Raw genomic sequence first — 15146 nt, 5'->3', positions numbered from 1 at the left:
TCACTGCACCTTTGTGAATGTTCCTCAGAACGTTAGTGCTTAGTGTTCCTCTGCAATACAATGCTCAAACTGATGAAAGCCAGGAACTGCCACTTCTGTCACGTAGTGTCTATTGTGTGTCGGCTTGTTTTGCTTATGTAAGTGGTCTTGCTGAGGGTTTTGGGTACTGGCCTTAGGATGTGCACTGGGCATGTAATGTTAGAGGGTAAGTTAGAATACTCAACAGTGTACTGTATAGGGAAGATGTGTGTGAACAGAAGGTGTGCTAGCTGGTGTTGGTGTTCTATTGGGTAGCAGACAGTGTGTTTGTGTAGGAGTGGTGGGTGTAGCTGAGTACAGACAGTGTGTTTGTGTAGGAGGGGTGGGTGTAGCTGAGTACAGACAGTGTGTTTGTGTAGGAGTGGTGGGTGTAGCTGAGTTCAGACAGTGTGTTTGTGTAGGAGTGGTGGGTGTAGCTGAGTACAGACAGTGTGTTTGTGTAGGAGTGGTGGGTGTAGCTGAGTACAGACAGTGTGTTTATGTAGGAGTGGTGGGTGTAGCTGAGTACATTCACTGTGTTTGTGTAGGAGTGGTGGGTGTAGCTGAGTATTAGTGTACTGTAAGTGTGACCCCGTGTAAAGAGTGTATAATAGTGTGACAAAAGTACCGCCCACATATTTAACGCCCCCTTCCCTCCCTCCCTCCCTCCCTGGGCCCTGCGGACTGGGATCTGCTACCTCCTCCTCATTAGCAAACCTCACTAATTATACCCTAACGAGGTGCCGTGCCTGTGGGGCCTTGATCACTTCAATATTTAAAGAAAGTAGTCTCCGTGGCTTATTTCTACGGCCGCGTTCCCCTGCTCTGACGTTGCATGCATCAACCAATGGTTGCGTGCCACGTCATCGATTGTGTCATCAACTGACAGATTGCTATAACATATGATGTGGTTACCTGATACTTAAAATACCTATCCAGGCGTTGTAAGATCTGGCAGGCATCAGCCACACCTGGGCAGAGGAACGCACCCTTTATTTGGTCTGTGAGATGGAAGACAGGAAGGTGGGATGGAAGACAAGAAGCGGGATGTAAAAGAAGCGAGACAGTATGGAGGCAAACCTACCACCTCTGGCCTGGTCTCCATACTGTTAGGAATAGTCTTTCTCACTCCCCACTGGGCACAGACGTCAATTCAACGTCCATTCCACGTTGGTTCAACTTATTTTTATTGAAATGATGTGGAAACAACGCTGATTCAACAGTGTGTGCCCAGTTGGTCATTACCGTCCAACATTACTTTCATCCTTGCAGTTTGACTGAGAACCAGTCAAATATGGATCCGGTTGCTATGCAACGACAGTATCATTCTCGTTTTTACCAGTGTGCCAGTAGAACATGGAGCTCATAACAGATCATATGAGAAAGCAAATCGATACAACATTTATAAATTTGATTTGATTTGATTTGCTGCTCGTCGGTTTGAGTGGCACACAGAAAAAGGTTACGCTTTGAGTAGCCAATTACTACCACAATATTATTGTAAGTATTTAGTGAGTAAATAGGACGGCGGACTCTAAACCTGATCCTCCTAGAATAGTCTTGCCTTTCATTGACTCCCTCCATCCTCACCCTCTTCACCGTCACCTAAACCGGAGTGATCCAGAATTTTCTATCACAGGAGGCCACTGAAATAACTGCTTCACACTTCTACCTCATCTGACCTCCAGGGCCAGGCGATTAGCGATAATCTCAGGTTGCCAGACCTTTAGACTGAGCTGGAGGGAGATCTGAGAGTGGATAAGCAATCCTTGAACTTCAGTAAATTATTTTACTGAAGACTGTGTTTGTTTTCTGTGATTGTGTTTTGCTTTTCATGTATTGATATGTATAATGAATACTGACGTGTATAGTGAATACTGATGTGTATAGTGTACATTGATGTGTACAGTGAATACTGATGTGTATAGTGTATATTGACCAACCAGACACACCTCACCACCACCACCCCACCCAGACACACCTCACCACTACCACCCCACCCAGACACACCTCACCTCACCAGACACACCTCCCACCCAGACACACCTCACCACCACCACCCCACCCACCCAGACACACCTCACCACCCCACCATGACACATCTCTCCACCACCACCCCACCCAGACACACCTCACCACCACCACCCAGACACACCTCACCACCACACCCCACCCAGACACACCTCACCACCCCACCCTGACACACCTCACCACCACCACCCCACCCAGACACACACCTCACCACCACCATACCCAGACACACCTCACCACCACCACCCCACCCAGACACACCTCACCACCACCCCACCCAGACACACCTCACCACCACCCCACCCAGACACACCTCACCACCCCACCCTGACACACCTCACCACCAACACCCAGACACACCTCACCACCACCACCACCACCCCACCCAGACACACCTCACCAACCCAACCTGACACACCTCACCACCACCACCCCACCCAGACACACCTCACCACCACCACCCCACCCAGACACACCACCACCTCACCACCCCACCCAGACACACCTCACCACCACCCACCCTCACCACCACCAACCAGACACACCTCACCACCACCACCCCACCCAGACACACCTCACCTCACCACCCACCCAGACACACCTCACCACCACCACCCCACCCAGACACACCTCACCACCCCACCCAGACACCTCACCACCACCACCCCACCCAGACACACACCTCACCACCACCACCCCACCCAGACACACCTCACCACCACCACCCCCACCCAGACACATCTCACCACCCCACCCTGACATACCTCACCATCACCACCCCACCCAGACACACCTCACCACCACCCCACCCAGACACACCTCACCACCACCACCCACACACACCTCACCACCACCACCCCCAGACACACCTCACCACCACCACCCCACCCACACACACCTCACCACCACCACCCCACCCAGACACACCTCACCACCACCCACCCAGACACACCTCACCACCACCACCCAGACACACCTCACCACCACCACCCCACCCACCCAGACACACCTCACCACCACCACCCCACCCAGACACACCTCACCACCCCACCCAGACACACCTCACCACCACCACCCCACCCAGACACACCTCACCACACCACCACCCCACCCAGACACACCTCACCACCACCACCCCACCCAGACACACCCAGACACCACCCCACCCAGACACACCTCACCACCACCACCACCCAGACACACCTCACCACCACCACCCATTCACACCTCACCACCACCCCACCCCAGACACACCTCACCACCACCACCCCACCTACCCAGACACACCTCACCACCCCACCCAGACACACCTCACCACCACCACCCAGACACACCTCACCACCACCACCGCACCCAGACACACCTCACCACCACCACCCCACCCAGACACACCTCACCTCACCACCCCACCCTGACACACCTCACCACCACCACCCCACCCAGACACACCTCACCACCACCACCCCACCTACCCAGACACACCTCACCACCCCCACCCTGACACACCTCACCACCACCACCACCACCACCCCAGACACACCTCACCACCACCACCGCACCCAGACACACCTCACCACCACCAACCAGACACAATTCACCACCCCACCCAGACACACCTCACCACCACCCAGACACACCTCACCACCACCAACCAGACACACCTCACCACCACGACCCCACCCAGACACACCTCACCACCACCACCCCACCCAGACACACCTCACCTCACCACCCCACCCAGACACACCTCACCACCACCACCCCACCCTGACACACCTTACCACCACCACCCCACCCAGACACACCTCACCACCACCACCCCACCTACCCAGACACACCTCACCACCACCACCCATTCACACCTCACAACCCCACCCTGACACACCTCACCACCACCACCCCACCCAGACACACCTCACCACCACCACCGCACCCAGACACACCTCACCACCACCAACCAGACACACCTCATTCACCACCCCACCCCGACACACCTCACCACCACCACCCAGACACACCTCACCACCACCACCGCACCCAGACACACCTCACCACCACCACCCCACCCAGACACACCTCACCTCACCACCCCACCCTGACACACCTCACCACCACCACCCCACCCAGACACACCTCACCACCACCACCCCACCCACCCAGACACACCTCACCACCCCACCCTGACACACCTCACCACCACCACCACCACCACCCAGACACACCTCACCACCACCAACCAGACACACCTCACCACCACCACCCAGACCCCACCCAGACACACCTCACCACTACCACCCCACCCAGACACACCTCACCTCACCACCCCACCCAGACACACCTCACCACCACCACCCCACCCTGACACACCTCACCACCACCACCCCACCCAGACACACCTCACCACCCCACCCTGATACACCTCACCACCACCACCCAGACACACCTCACCACCACCAACCAGACACAACTCACCACCCCACCCAGACACACCTCACCACCACCACCGCACCCAGACACACCTCACCACCACCAACCAGACACACCTCACCACCACCACCCCACCCAGACACACCTCACCTCACCACCCCACCCTGACACACCTCACCACCACCACCCCACCCAGACACACCTCACCACCACCACCCCACCCAGACACACCTCACCACCCCACCCAGACACACCTCACCACCACCACCACCACCCAGACACACCTCACCACCACCAACCAGACACACCACCACCCCACCCTGACACACCTCACCACCACCACCCCACCCTGACACACCTCACCACCACCCCCCACCCAGACCATCTCACCACCACCACCCCACCTACCCAGACACACCTCACCACCCCACCCTGACACACTCTCACCACCACCACCACCACCCAGACACACCTCACCACCACCAACCAGACACAATTCACCACCCCACCCTGACACACCTCACCACCACCACCCAGACACACCTCACCACCACCACCGCACCCAGACACACCTCACCACCACCACCGCACCCAGACACACCTCACCACCACCAACCAGACACACCTCACCACCACCACCCCACCCAGACACACCTCACCACTACCACCCCACCCAGACACACCTCACCTCACCACCCCACCCAGACACACCTTACCACCACCACCCCACCCAGACACACATCACCACCACCACCCCACCCAGACACACCTCACCACTACCACCCCACCCCCAGACACATCTCACCTCACCACCACCACCTCACCACCACCACCCCACCCAGACACACCTCACCACCCCACCCAGACACACCTCACCACCACCACCACCACCCAGACACACCTCACCTCCACCAACCAGACACACCTTCACCACCCCACCCTGACACACCTCACCACCACCACCCCACCCTGACACACCTCACCACCACCACCCCACCCAGACACATCTTACCACCACCACCCCACCTACCCAGACACACCTCACCACCCCACCCTGACACACTCTCACCACCACCACCACCACCCAGACAGACCTCACCACCACCAACCAGACACAATTCACCACCCCACCCTGACACACCTCACCACCACCACCCAGACACACCTCACCACCACCATCGCACCCAGACACACCTCACCACCACCAACCAGACACACCTCACCACCACGACCCCACCCAGACACACCTCACCACTACCACCCCACCCAGACACACCTCACCACCCCACCCAGACACACCTTACCTCCACCACCCCACCCAGACACACATCACCACCACCACCCCACCCAGACACACCTCACCACCCCACCCAGACACACCTCACCACCACCACCCCACCCTGACACACCTCACCACCACCACCCCACCCAGACACATCTCACCACCACCACCCCACCTACCCAGACACACCTCACCACCCCACCCTGACACACTCTCACCACCACCACCACCCAGACACACCTCACCACCACCACCCAGACACACCTCACCACCACCACCCATTGACACCTCACCACCACCACCCAGACACACCTCACCACCACCTACCCAGACACACCTCACCACCCCACCCTGACACACTCTCACCACCACCACCACCCAGACACACCTCACCACCACCACCCAGACACACCTCACCACCACCACCCATAGACACCTCACCACCACCACCCAGACACACCTCACCACCACCACTGCACCCAGATACACCTCACCACCACCAACCAGACAAAATTCACGACCCCACCCTGACACACCTCACCACCACCACCCAGACACACCTCACCACCACCAACCAGACACACCTCACCACCACGACCCCACCCAGACACACCTCACCACTACCACCCCACCCAGACACACCTCACCACCCCACCCTGACACACCTCACCACCACCACCCCACCCAGACACACCTCACCACCACCTGGTGGTGTCTGGTTGGGGTGGTGGTGGTGAGGTGTGTCTGGGTGGGGGGGTGGTGGTGAGGTGTGTCTGGGTGGGGCCGTGGTGGTGAGGTGTGTCTGGGTGGGGTCGTGGTGGTGAGGTGTGTCTGGGTGGGTGGTGGGGGTGAGGTGTGTCTGGGTGGGTGGTGGTGGTGACGTGTGTCTGGGTTGGGTGGTGGTGGTGAGGTGTGTTGGGGGTGGGGTACTTCTTAATGTTACAGCCACTAACAGTATGCCATATCTATAACTAACATATCTCACTTAATTATAAACGTACAGATCAAAATAAATGTACAGATCACGGGAGGCTGCTGAGGAGAGGACGACTCATAATAATGTCTGGAATTGAGTAAATTGAATTGTATCAACTTCATAGAAACCACATGTTTGATGTGTTTACTATCATTCTATTTATTCCGTTCCAGCCCATCCTCCCCAATGAAGGTACCACCAGCCGCCTGTGACACCGACATATTCCCTGAAGCTCTTGGCATTTTCAAGCAAGGGTTCCACCTAGTGGATGGACAACCACTGCAGCAGTCTCATAATTGAATGAGCTTATTTTGAGATGTGCATTCTAATTTGTACAATGTATAAAGATTAGGAATAAGGATGTCTTAGTTGTACTTTGCATAGTTAATTCACTGTGCTTGACATCTTGTGTTTGGCATTTTCACTACTAAGATGAGAATTTGTTCAAACCATGTTGTTCTGTCTGGTTTGGCCAAAGTAACAATCAGATGCTGCTGAAAGTATTAACATAATCCTACATTTTGGCATGTGAGAATGTTGTCCTGCATTTGACCTCAGATCTGGGTCTGCTTATGAAAGCTTTTAGGCCAGGTTGGTTTCAAGTAACCTGCTGCAAAGTATACAGACCCTTGACTTTTTCCACATTTTATTACGTTACAGCCTTATTCTAAAATGTATTAAATAAAACATCAATCTACATACAATACCCAATAATGACAAAGTGAAAACTGTTTTTTAGAAATGTTTGCAAATGTATAAAAAATTTAAAACAGAAATACCTTATTTACATAAGTACTAAGACCTTTTGAAATAAAACTCATAATTGAGCTCAGGTGCATACTGTTTCCATTGATCATCCTTGATTGGAGTCCACCTGTGGTAAATTCAAATGATTGGACATTATTTGGAAAGGCACACACTTGCCTCTATAAGGCCCCACAGTTGACAGTGCATGTCAGAGCGAAAACCAAGCCATGAAGTCGAAGTAATTGTCCGTAGAGATCCGAGACAGGATTGTGTCAAGGCACAGATCTGGGGAAGGGTACCAAAACATTTCTGCAGCATTGAAGGTCCACAAGAACACAGTGGCCTCCATCATTCTTAAATTGAATACGTTTGGAACCACCAAGACTCTTCCTAGATTTCACCACCCGGCCAAACTGAGTAATCAAGGAAGGAGGGCCTTGGTCAGGGAGGTGACCAAGAACGCGATGTTCATTCTAACAAAGCTCAAGATTTCTTCTGTGGAGATGGGAGAACCTCCCAGAAGGACAACCATCTCTGCGGCACTCCAGCAATCAGGCCTTTATGGTAGAGCGGCCAGACGGAAGCCACTCCTCAGTAAAAGGCCCATGACAACCCGCTTGGAGCTTGCCAAAAGGCACCTGAAAGACTCTCACACCATGAGAAACAAGATTCTCTGGTCTGATGAAACCAAGATTGAACTCTTTGGCCTGAATGCCAAGCGTCACGTCTGGAGGAAACCTGGCACCATCCCTACGGTGAAGCATGGTGGTAGCAGCATCATGCTGTGGGGATGTTTTTCAGGGACTGGGAGACTAGTCAGGATCGAGGAAAAGATGAACGGAGCAAAGTACAGATGGATCCTTGATTAGAAAAAACCTGCTCAGGGCCTCAGACTGGGGCCCTGACGATCCAACAGGACAATAACCCTAAGCACACAGCAAAGACAATGCAGGAGTAGCTTTGGGACTACATGTAGTCTCTGAATGTCCTTGAGTGGCCCAGCCAGAGTTCAAACCTGATCAAACATCTCTGGAGAGACCTGAGAATAGCTGTGCAGCAACGCTCCCCGACCAACCTGACCAACCTGACACAGCTTGAGAGGATCTGCAGAGATGAATGGGAGAAACTCCCCAAATACAGGTGTGCAAAGCTTAAAGCGTCATACCCAAGAAGACTCAAGGCTGTAATTGTTGCCAAAGGTGCTTCAACAAAGTACTGAGTAAAGGGTCTGAATACTTACAGTACCCGTCAAAAGTTTGGACACACCTACTCATTCTAGGGGTTTTCTTTATTTTTCTACTTTCTACATTGTAGAATAATAGTGAAGACATCAAAACTATGAAATAACACATATAGATGTAGAAACCAAAAAGTGTTAAACAACTCTAAATATATTTGAGATTCTTCAAAGTAGCCGCCCTTTGCCTTGATGACAGCTTTGCACACTTTTGGCATTCTCTCAACCAGCTTCACCTGGAATACTTTTCTAACAGTCTTGAAGGAGTTCCCACATATGCAGAGAAGTTGTTGGCTGCTTTTCCTTCACTCTGTGGCCCAACTCATCCCAAACCATCTCAGTTGGGTTGATGTCGGGTGATTGTGGAGGCCAGGTCATCTGATGCAGCACTCCATCACTCTCCTTTTTGGTCAAATAGCCCTTACATAGCCTGGAGGCACCCCACACCATCACACCTCCTCCTCCATGCTTCACGGTGGGAACCACACATGCGGAGATCATCCGTTCACTTACTCTGCGTCTCACAAAGACACGGACAGACCAAAGGACAGATTTCCACTGCTCGTGTTTCTTGGCCCAAGCAAGTCTCTTCTTCTTATTGGTGTCTTTTAGTAGTGGTTTATTTGCATCAATTCGACCATTAAGGCCTGATTTTCCTCTGAACAGTTAATTTTGAGATGTGTCTGTTACTTAAACTCTGTGAAGCATTTATTTGGGCTGCAATCTGAAGTGCAGTTAACTGTAATGAACGTATCCTCTGCAGCAGAGGTAACGCTGGGTATTCCTTTCCTGTGGCGGTCCTCATGAGACCCAGTTTCTTCATAGCGGTTGATGTTTTTTGCAACTGCACTTGAAGAAACTTTCAAGAAATGTTCATGTCTTAAAGTAATGATGGACTGTCGTTTCTCTTTGCTTATTTGAGCTGTTCTTGCCATAATATGGACTTGTCAAGGTCAAGGTGTCAAGGTGTCTGAATACTTTCCGAATGCACTGTACAGATTAAAATAATCCTGAAACTTCAGCTGCAATTTCATATGGAACAACTGATATAAACAGACTTGAAACATCATCCACAACCACAGATACAAAAAACCCATCAACCATATCTGAAAAGTCATCCACCACCACGTTTAGAACATCCCCATCAACCAAACCTGAAACATCATCCACAATTACAACTGAAACATCCACGGCTACAACATCCCTATCCCTACAACATCCCAACATCATCCAAATATACAAAATTCCCATCAACTGCACTTGAAAAATCGGTGAAAGTCAGTTCTGATTCTTAAACCTTTACAACAGATGGAACCATACCCATTATTTCATTAGAAAAACTAAACTAACAGCCTACATTCACACATCTGAAACTGATACATCAACTATAACTACAAGTGGCTCTTCAACTATTGCTGTATCTGCGACACGGTTGATAGTTACATAAGAAATGATAACCTGAAGGATCATCCACAGCCACATACACAACATCCTCTTCAACCGAAACAGAAACACCATCCACAACTTAGACATTCCCATCAACCAAACTTGAAACATCATCCATAATTAAAACTCAAACATCATCCACAACTACAGCATCCCTATCACCTTAAACTGAAACATCAACTACAACTACAACATCCCTCTCAACCGAAACTGAAACATCATCCACAACTACAGATACAACATCCCAATCAACCAAACCTGAAACATCATCCACAGCCACTACACAACATTCCCATAAACCGGAACTGAAACATCATCCACAACTACAACAACCCTATCAACCGAAACTGAAACATCATCCACAACTACAGATACAACATCCCAATCAACCAAACCTGAAACATCATCCACAGCCACTACACAACATCCCAATCAACCAAACCTGAAACATCATCCAGAACCACATACACAACATCCCCATCAAGCAAACCTGAATCATCATCCACAATTACAACTGAAACATCCACGACTACAACATCATGTTCTTAACTGACTTGCCTAGATAAATTAAGGATAAATAAAATAAATAAATAAAAATCATCCACAGCCACATAAACAACATCATCAACCAACGGAAACATTGTCCACAACTACAGCATCCCCATCAACCAAACCTGAAACATCAACCACAGCTACAACATCCCCATCAACCAAACCTGAAACATCATCCACAGCTACAACATTCCCATCAACCAAACCTGAAACATCATCCACAGCTAGAACATCCCCATCAACCAAACCTGAAACATCATCCACAGCTACAACATCCCCATCAACCAAACCTGAAACATCATCCACAGCTACAACATTCCCATCAACCAAACCTGAAACATCATCCACAGCTACAACATCCCCATCAACCAAACCTGAAACATCATCCACAGCTACAACATCCCCATCAACTGAAACATTATCCACAACTACATCCCCATCAACTGAAACATTATCCATAACTACATCCCCATCAACTGAAACATTATCCACAACTACATCCCTATCAACCAAACCTGAAACATTTACCACAACCACTATCTCAGCAGAAAAGCTGTCAACAGCCTCCCTTCAAACATTTAAAACCACAAATGCAACTGAGATATCAACTATAACTACTCTTGAAACTCCAGGAGACAGTTTCTACAACAAGTGACTATTTAACTATTACTGTGCCTGCAAGACTGTCTACAGTTACATCAAACTACAGCCCCACCTGAAAGTTCATTAGAAATATCCAAAGTTGTGTCTGAAACCATTCCAGTTACCATTCCAGTAACTACGTAGATGGAATATCAGCTACAACAGGAAGTGGAACAGCAACAACCTCACTTGGAAATGTACTGACAACTACAATCACATCCTCAATATCTGATTCCCCTATTATTGATGTTGGTTGTTATAACTTTTGTTAATTTTATCTTTAATAAATATCCTTGGAGAGGAAGCTATAATTTATGATATCTTGCTCACAGAATGTATTTTTGACTGAAAGGATCTCATGTACTTGACCATTGCAACCTCAATAGAGTGAACTTAAGAGATAGATTTTCATTTTCCAGTGTTTATTCTTGCTATGTATAACATTTTCCATTTTTGTCATTTAGCTGACACTCATATTCAGAGCGATGTACAGTAGTGAGTGCATACATTTTGATACCCACAACACTGGCATTGCAAGCACTATGCTCTACCAACTACTCCAATATAACTTCTTTGCATCTAGTGTCAATGGGTAGTTTCTGGGCACTGTGTCACAACGAATAACCAAGTGACCCTTTCTTTCTATTATTGTATCATGTAATGATTGTAAATAGACTGAAATACTGTACATTGTTTAATCTCATTTAGAGTAAAATACATTTGAATCTTGAGAGAAAGTGTGCTGAATTTGACTCTATATCATTCTATTCTAAATGATGAAGTTTGGCATAAATTACTCCGGTATAATAAGATTTTACTTCATAAGTACATTAAAATTCTCATAAACATGGATGATGTTGACCATGGGCATACGGTTGAAGTCGGAAGTTAACATACACATAGGTTGGGGTCATTAAAACTCGTTTTTGAACCACTCCACAAATTTCTAAAAAACTTGAGTTTTGTCAAGTCGGTTAGTATATCTACTTTGTGCAACAATTGTTTACAGACAAATTATTTCACTTATAATTCACTGTATCACAATTCCAGTGGGTCAGAAGTTTACATATACTAAGTTGACTGTGCTTTTAAACAGCTTGGAATATTCCAGAAAATGATGTCATGGCTTTAGAAGCTTCTGACAGGGTAATTTGCATAATTTGAGTCAACTGGAGGTGTACCTGTGGATGTATTCCAAGGCCTACCTTCAAACTCATTGCCTCTTTGCTTGACATCATGGGAAAATCAAAAGAAATCAGCCAAGACCTCTGAAAAAATATTGTAGACCTCCACAAGTCTGGTTCATCCTTGAGAGCAATTAACAAATGCCTGAAAGTACCACGTTGATCTGTACAAACAATAGTACGCAAGTATAAACACCATGGGACCATGCAGCCGTCATACCGCTCAGGAAGGAGACGCGTTCTGTCTCCCAGAGATGAACGCACTTTGGTGCGAAAAGTGCAAATCAATCCCAGAACAACAGCAAAGGCCCTTGTGAAGATGCTGGAGGAAACAGGTACAAAGTATCTATATCCACAGTAAAACAAGTCCTATATCGATATAACCTGAAAGGCAGCTCAGCAAGGAAGAAGCCACTGCTCCAAAACCGCCATAAAAAAAGCCAGACTACGGTTTGCAACTGAACATGAGGACAAAGATCGTACTTTTTGGGGAAATGTCCTCTGGTCTGATGAAATGAAAATAGAACTGTTTGACCATTGTTATGTTTGGAGGAAAAAGGGGGAGGCTTGCAAGCCGAAGAACACCATCCCCACCATGAAGCACGGGGGTGGCAGCATCATGTTGTGAGGGTGCTTTGTTGCAGGAGGGACTGGTGTACTTCACAAAATAGATGGCATCATGAGGTTGGAAAATTATGTGGATATATTGAAGCAGCATCTCAAGAAATCAGTCAGGAAGTTAAAGCTTGGTTACAAATGGGTCTACCAAATGGACAATGACCCCAAGCATACTTCCAAAGTTGTGGCAAAATGGCTTAAGGACAACAAAGTCAAGGTATTGGAGTGGCCATCAAAAAGCCCTGACCTCAATCCTATAGAAAATGTGTGGGCAGAACTGAAAAAGTGTGAGTGAGCAAGGAGGCCTACAAACCTGACTCAGTTACACCAGCTCTGTCAGGAGGAATTAGCCAAAATTCACCCAACTTATTGTGGGAAGCTTGTGGAAGGCTATCCTAAACGTTTGACCCAAGTTAAACAATTTAAAGGCAATGCTACCAAATACTAATTGAGTGTATGTAAACTTCTGACCCACTGGGAATGTGATGAAAGAAATAAAAGCTGAAATAAATCATTCTCTCCACTATTAGTCTGACATTTCACATTCTTAAAATAAAGTGGTGATCGTAACTGACCTAAAACAGGGAATTTTTACTAGGATTAAAATGTCAGGAATTGTGAATAACTAAGTTGAAATGTATTTGGCTAAGGTGTATGTAAACTTCTGACTCCAACTGTACATATATAAATACATACAAATTACAGACGGGGAGAGCAGGGACCCTGAACTCTGACTGGCACATTCTGAAGTGTGTATTTCTTCACACAGTTTATATGTGGATCACAGTAGAGTTTACCCTCAGCCAGTCACGTTGAAGGCTTCTTTCTGACAGAGCCAGAAAACAAACTCCTTTCTTCCAGTGGTGAAAAAGTACTCAATTGTCTTACTTGAGTAAAAGTAAAGATACCTGAATAGAAAATGACTCAAGTAAAAGTGAAAGTCACCCAATAAAAGTATTTGGTTTCATAAGTAAATCTAATTTCTAAAATATACTTAAGTATCAAAAGTACAAGTATAAATCATTTAAAATTCCTTAATATTAAGCAAACCAGACAGCAACTATTTTTATATTTAAATGTTTTTATTTTATTTTTACGGATAGCCAACACTCAGACATAATTTTAAAATGAAGCATGTGTATTTAGTGAGTCTGCCAGATCAGAGGCAGTGGGGGTCATCCTGGGATGTTCTCTTGATAAGTGCGTGAATTGAACCATTTTCCTGTTCTGCTAAGCATTCAAAAATGTAACCAGTACTTTTGGGTCTCAGGGAAAGTGTATGGAGTAAAATGTTCATTATATTCTTTAGGAATGTAGTGAAGTAAAAGTTGTGAAAAATGTAAATAGTAAAGTACAGATACCCCCAAAAAACGACTTAAGTAGTACTTTAAATTATGTTTACCTAAGTATTTTACACCACTGCTTTCTTCACTAGTTGAATACTTCTCTGTCAGATATTCCCTGTTTGATGGTATACTCTGTATCATAGTATCACAGCCAGAGGTCTTAATAGAGGGAGAATTTCACACCAATCAATGACAATGAATATTTAAAACGGATTATATTTATATTTTGATTATAATTTCTTTGCTTGCCAGAAGCTCTTATCTTAATTGTCTCACTAAGCGTACATTTAATATGTTATTCATTTATGAAGCAACCTGTTCTATATTGTGTTAGTCTCTGTTGATTTTCTCCTCGTGGACAGAACACGATATGGATGGGAAAGACCTCTAATCCCAAAGAAAGAACAAACCTGCTTTATAAAAAATACACTCACAAACACATATTTGGGTGGTTGACTTCTGCCGTTCATTTATTTTTCCGCTCAAAAGCCTCTTTCGTTCCTTACAATGGCATAGACAAACAAACGGACATTTTGTTAAGAGAAGTCACTAAACATGCCATTCCATTTACGTTGGGGTCGATTTACCACCGTACTCCTGAGGATTCCCTCTGAATCCATGAGTTAGGTCTGAATATGAC

At 47.7% G+C, this 15146-nt stretch overlaps 1 protein-coding gene across 3 annotated transcripts in view; it reads left to right on the top strand.

Moving 5' to 3' along the window:
• LOC127930735 (uncharacterized) overlaps positions 1–15146 on the top strand; it is a 212792-nt gene that overhangs the window by 62998 nt on the left and 134648 nt on the right. The window lies entirely within an intron of this gene.

The sequence above is a fragment of the Oncorhynchus keta genome, chromosome 6 (genome assembly GCF_023373465.1).
Source record: "Oncorhynchus keta strain PuntledgeMale-10-30-2019 chromosome 6, Oket_V2, whole genome shotgun sequence".
Taxonomy (NCBI): domain Eukaryota; kingdom Metazoa; phylum Chordata; class Actinopteri; order Salmoniformes; family Salmonidae; genus Oncorhynchus; species Oncorhynchus keta.
The sequence above is the reverse complement of the archived record's forward strand: the minus strand, read 5'-3'. Positions and strand labels throughout refer to the sequence as shown.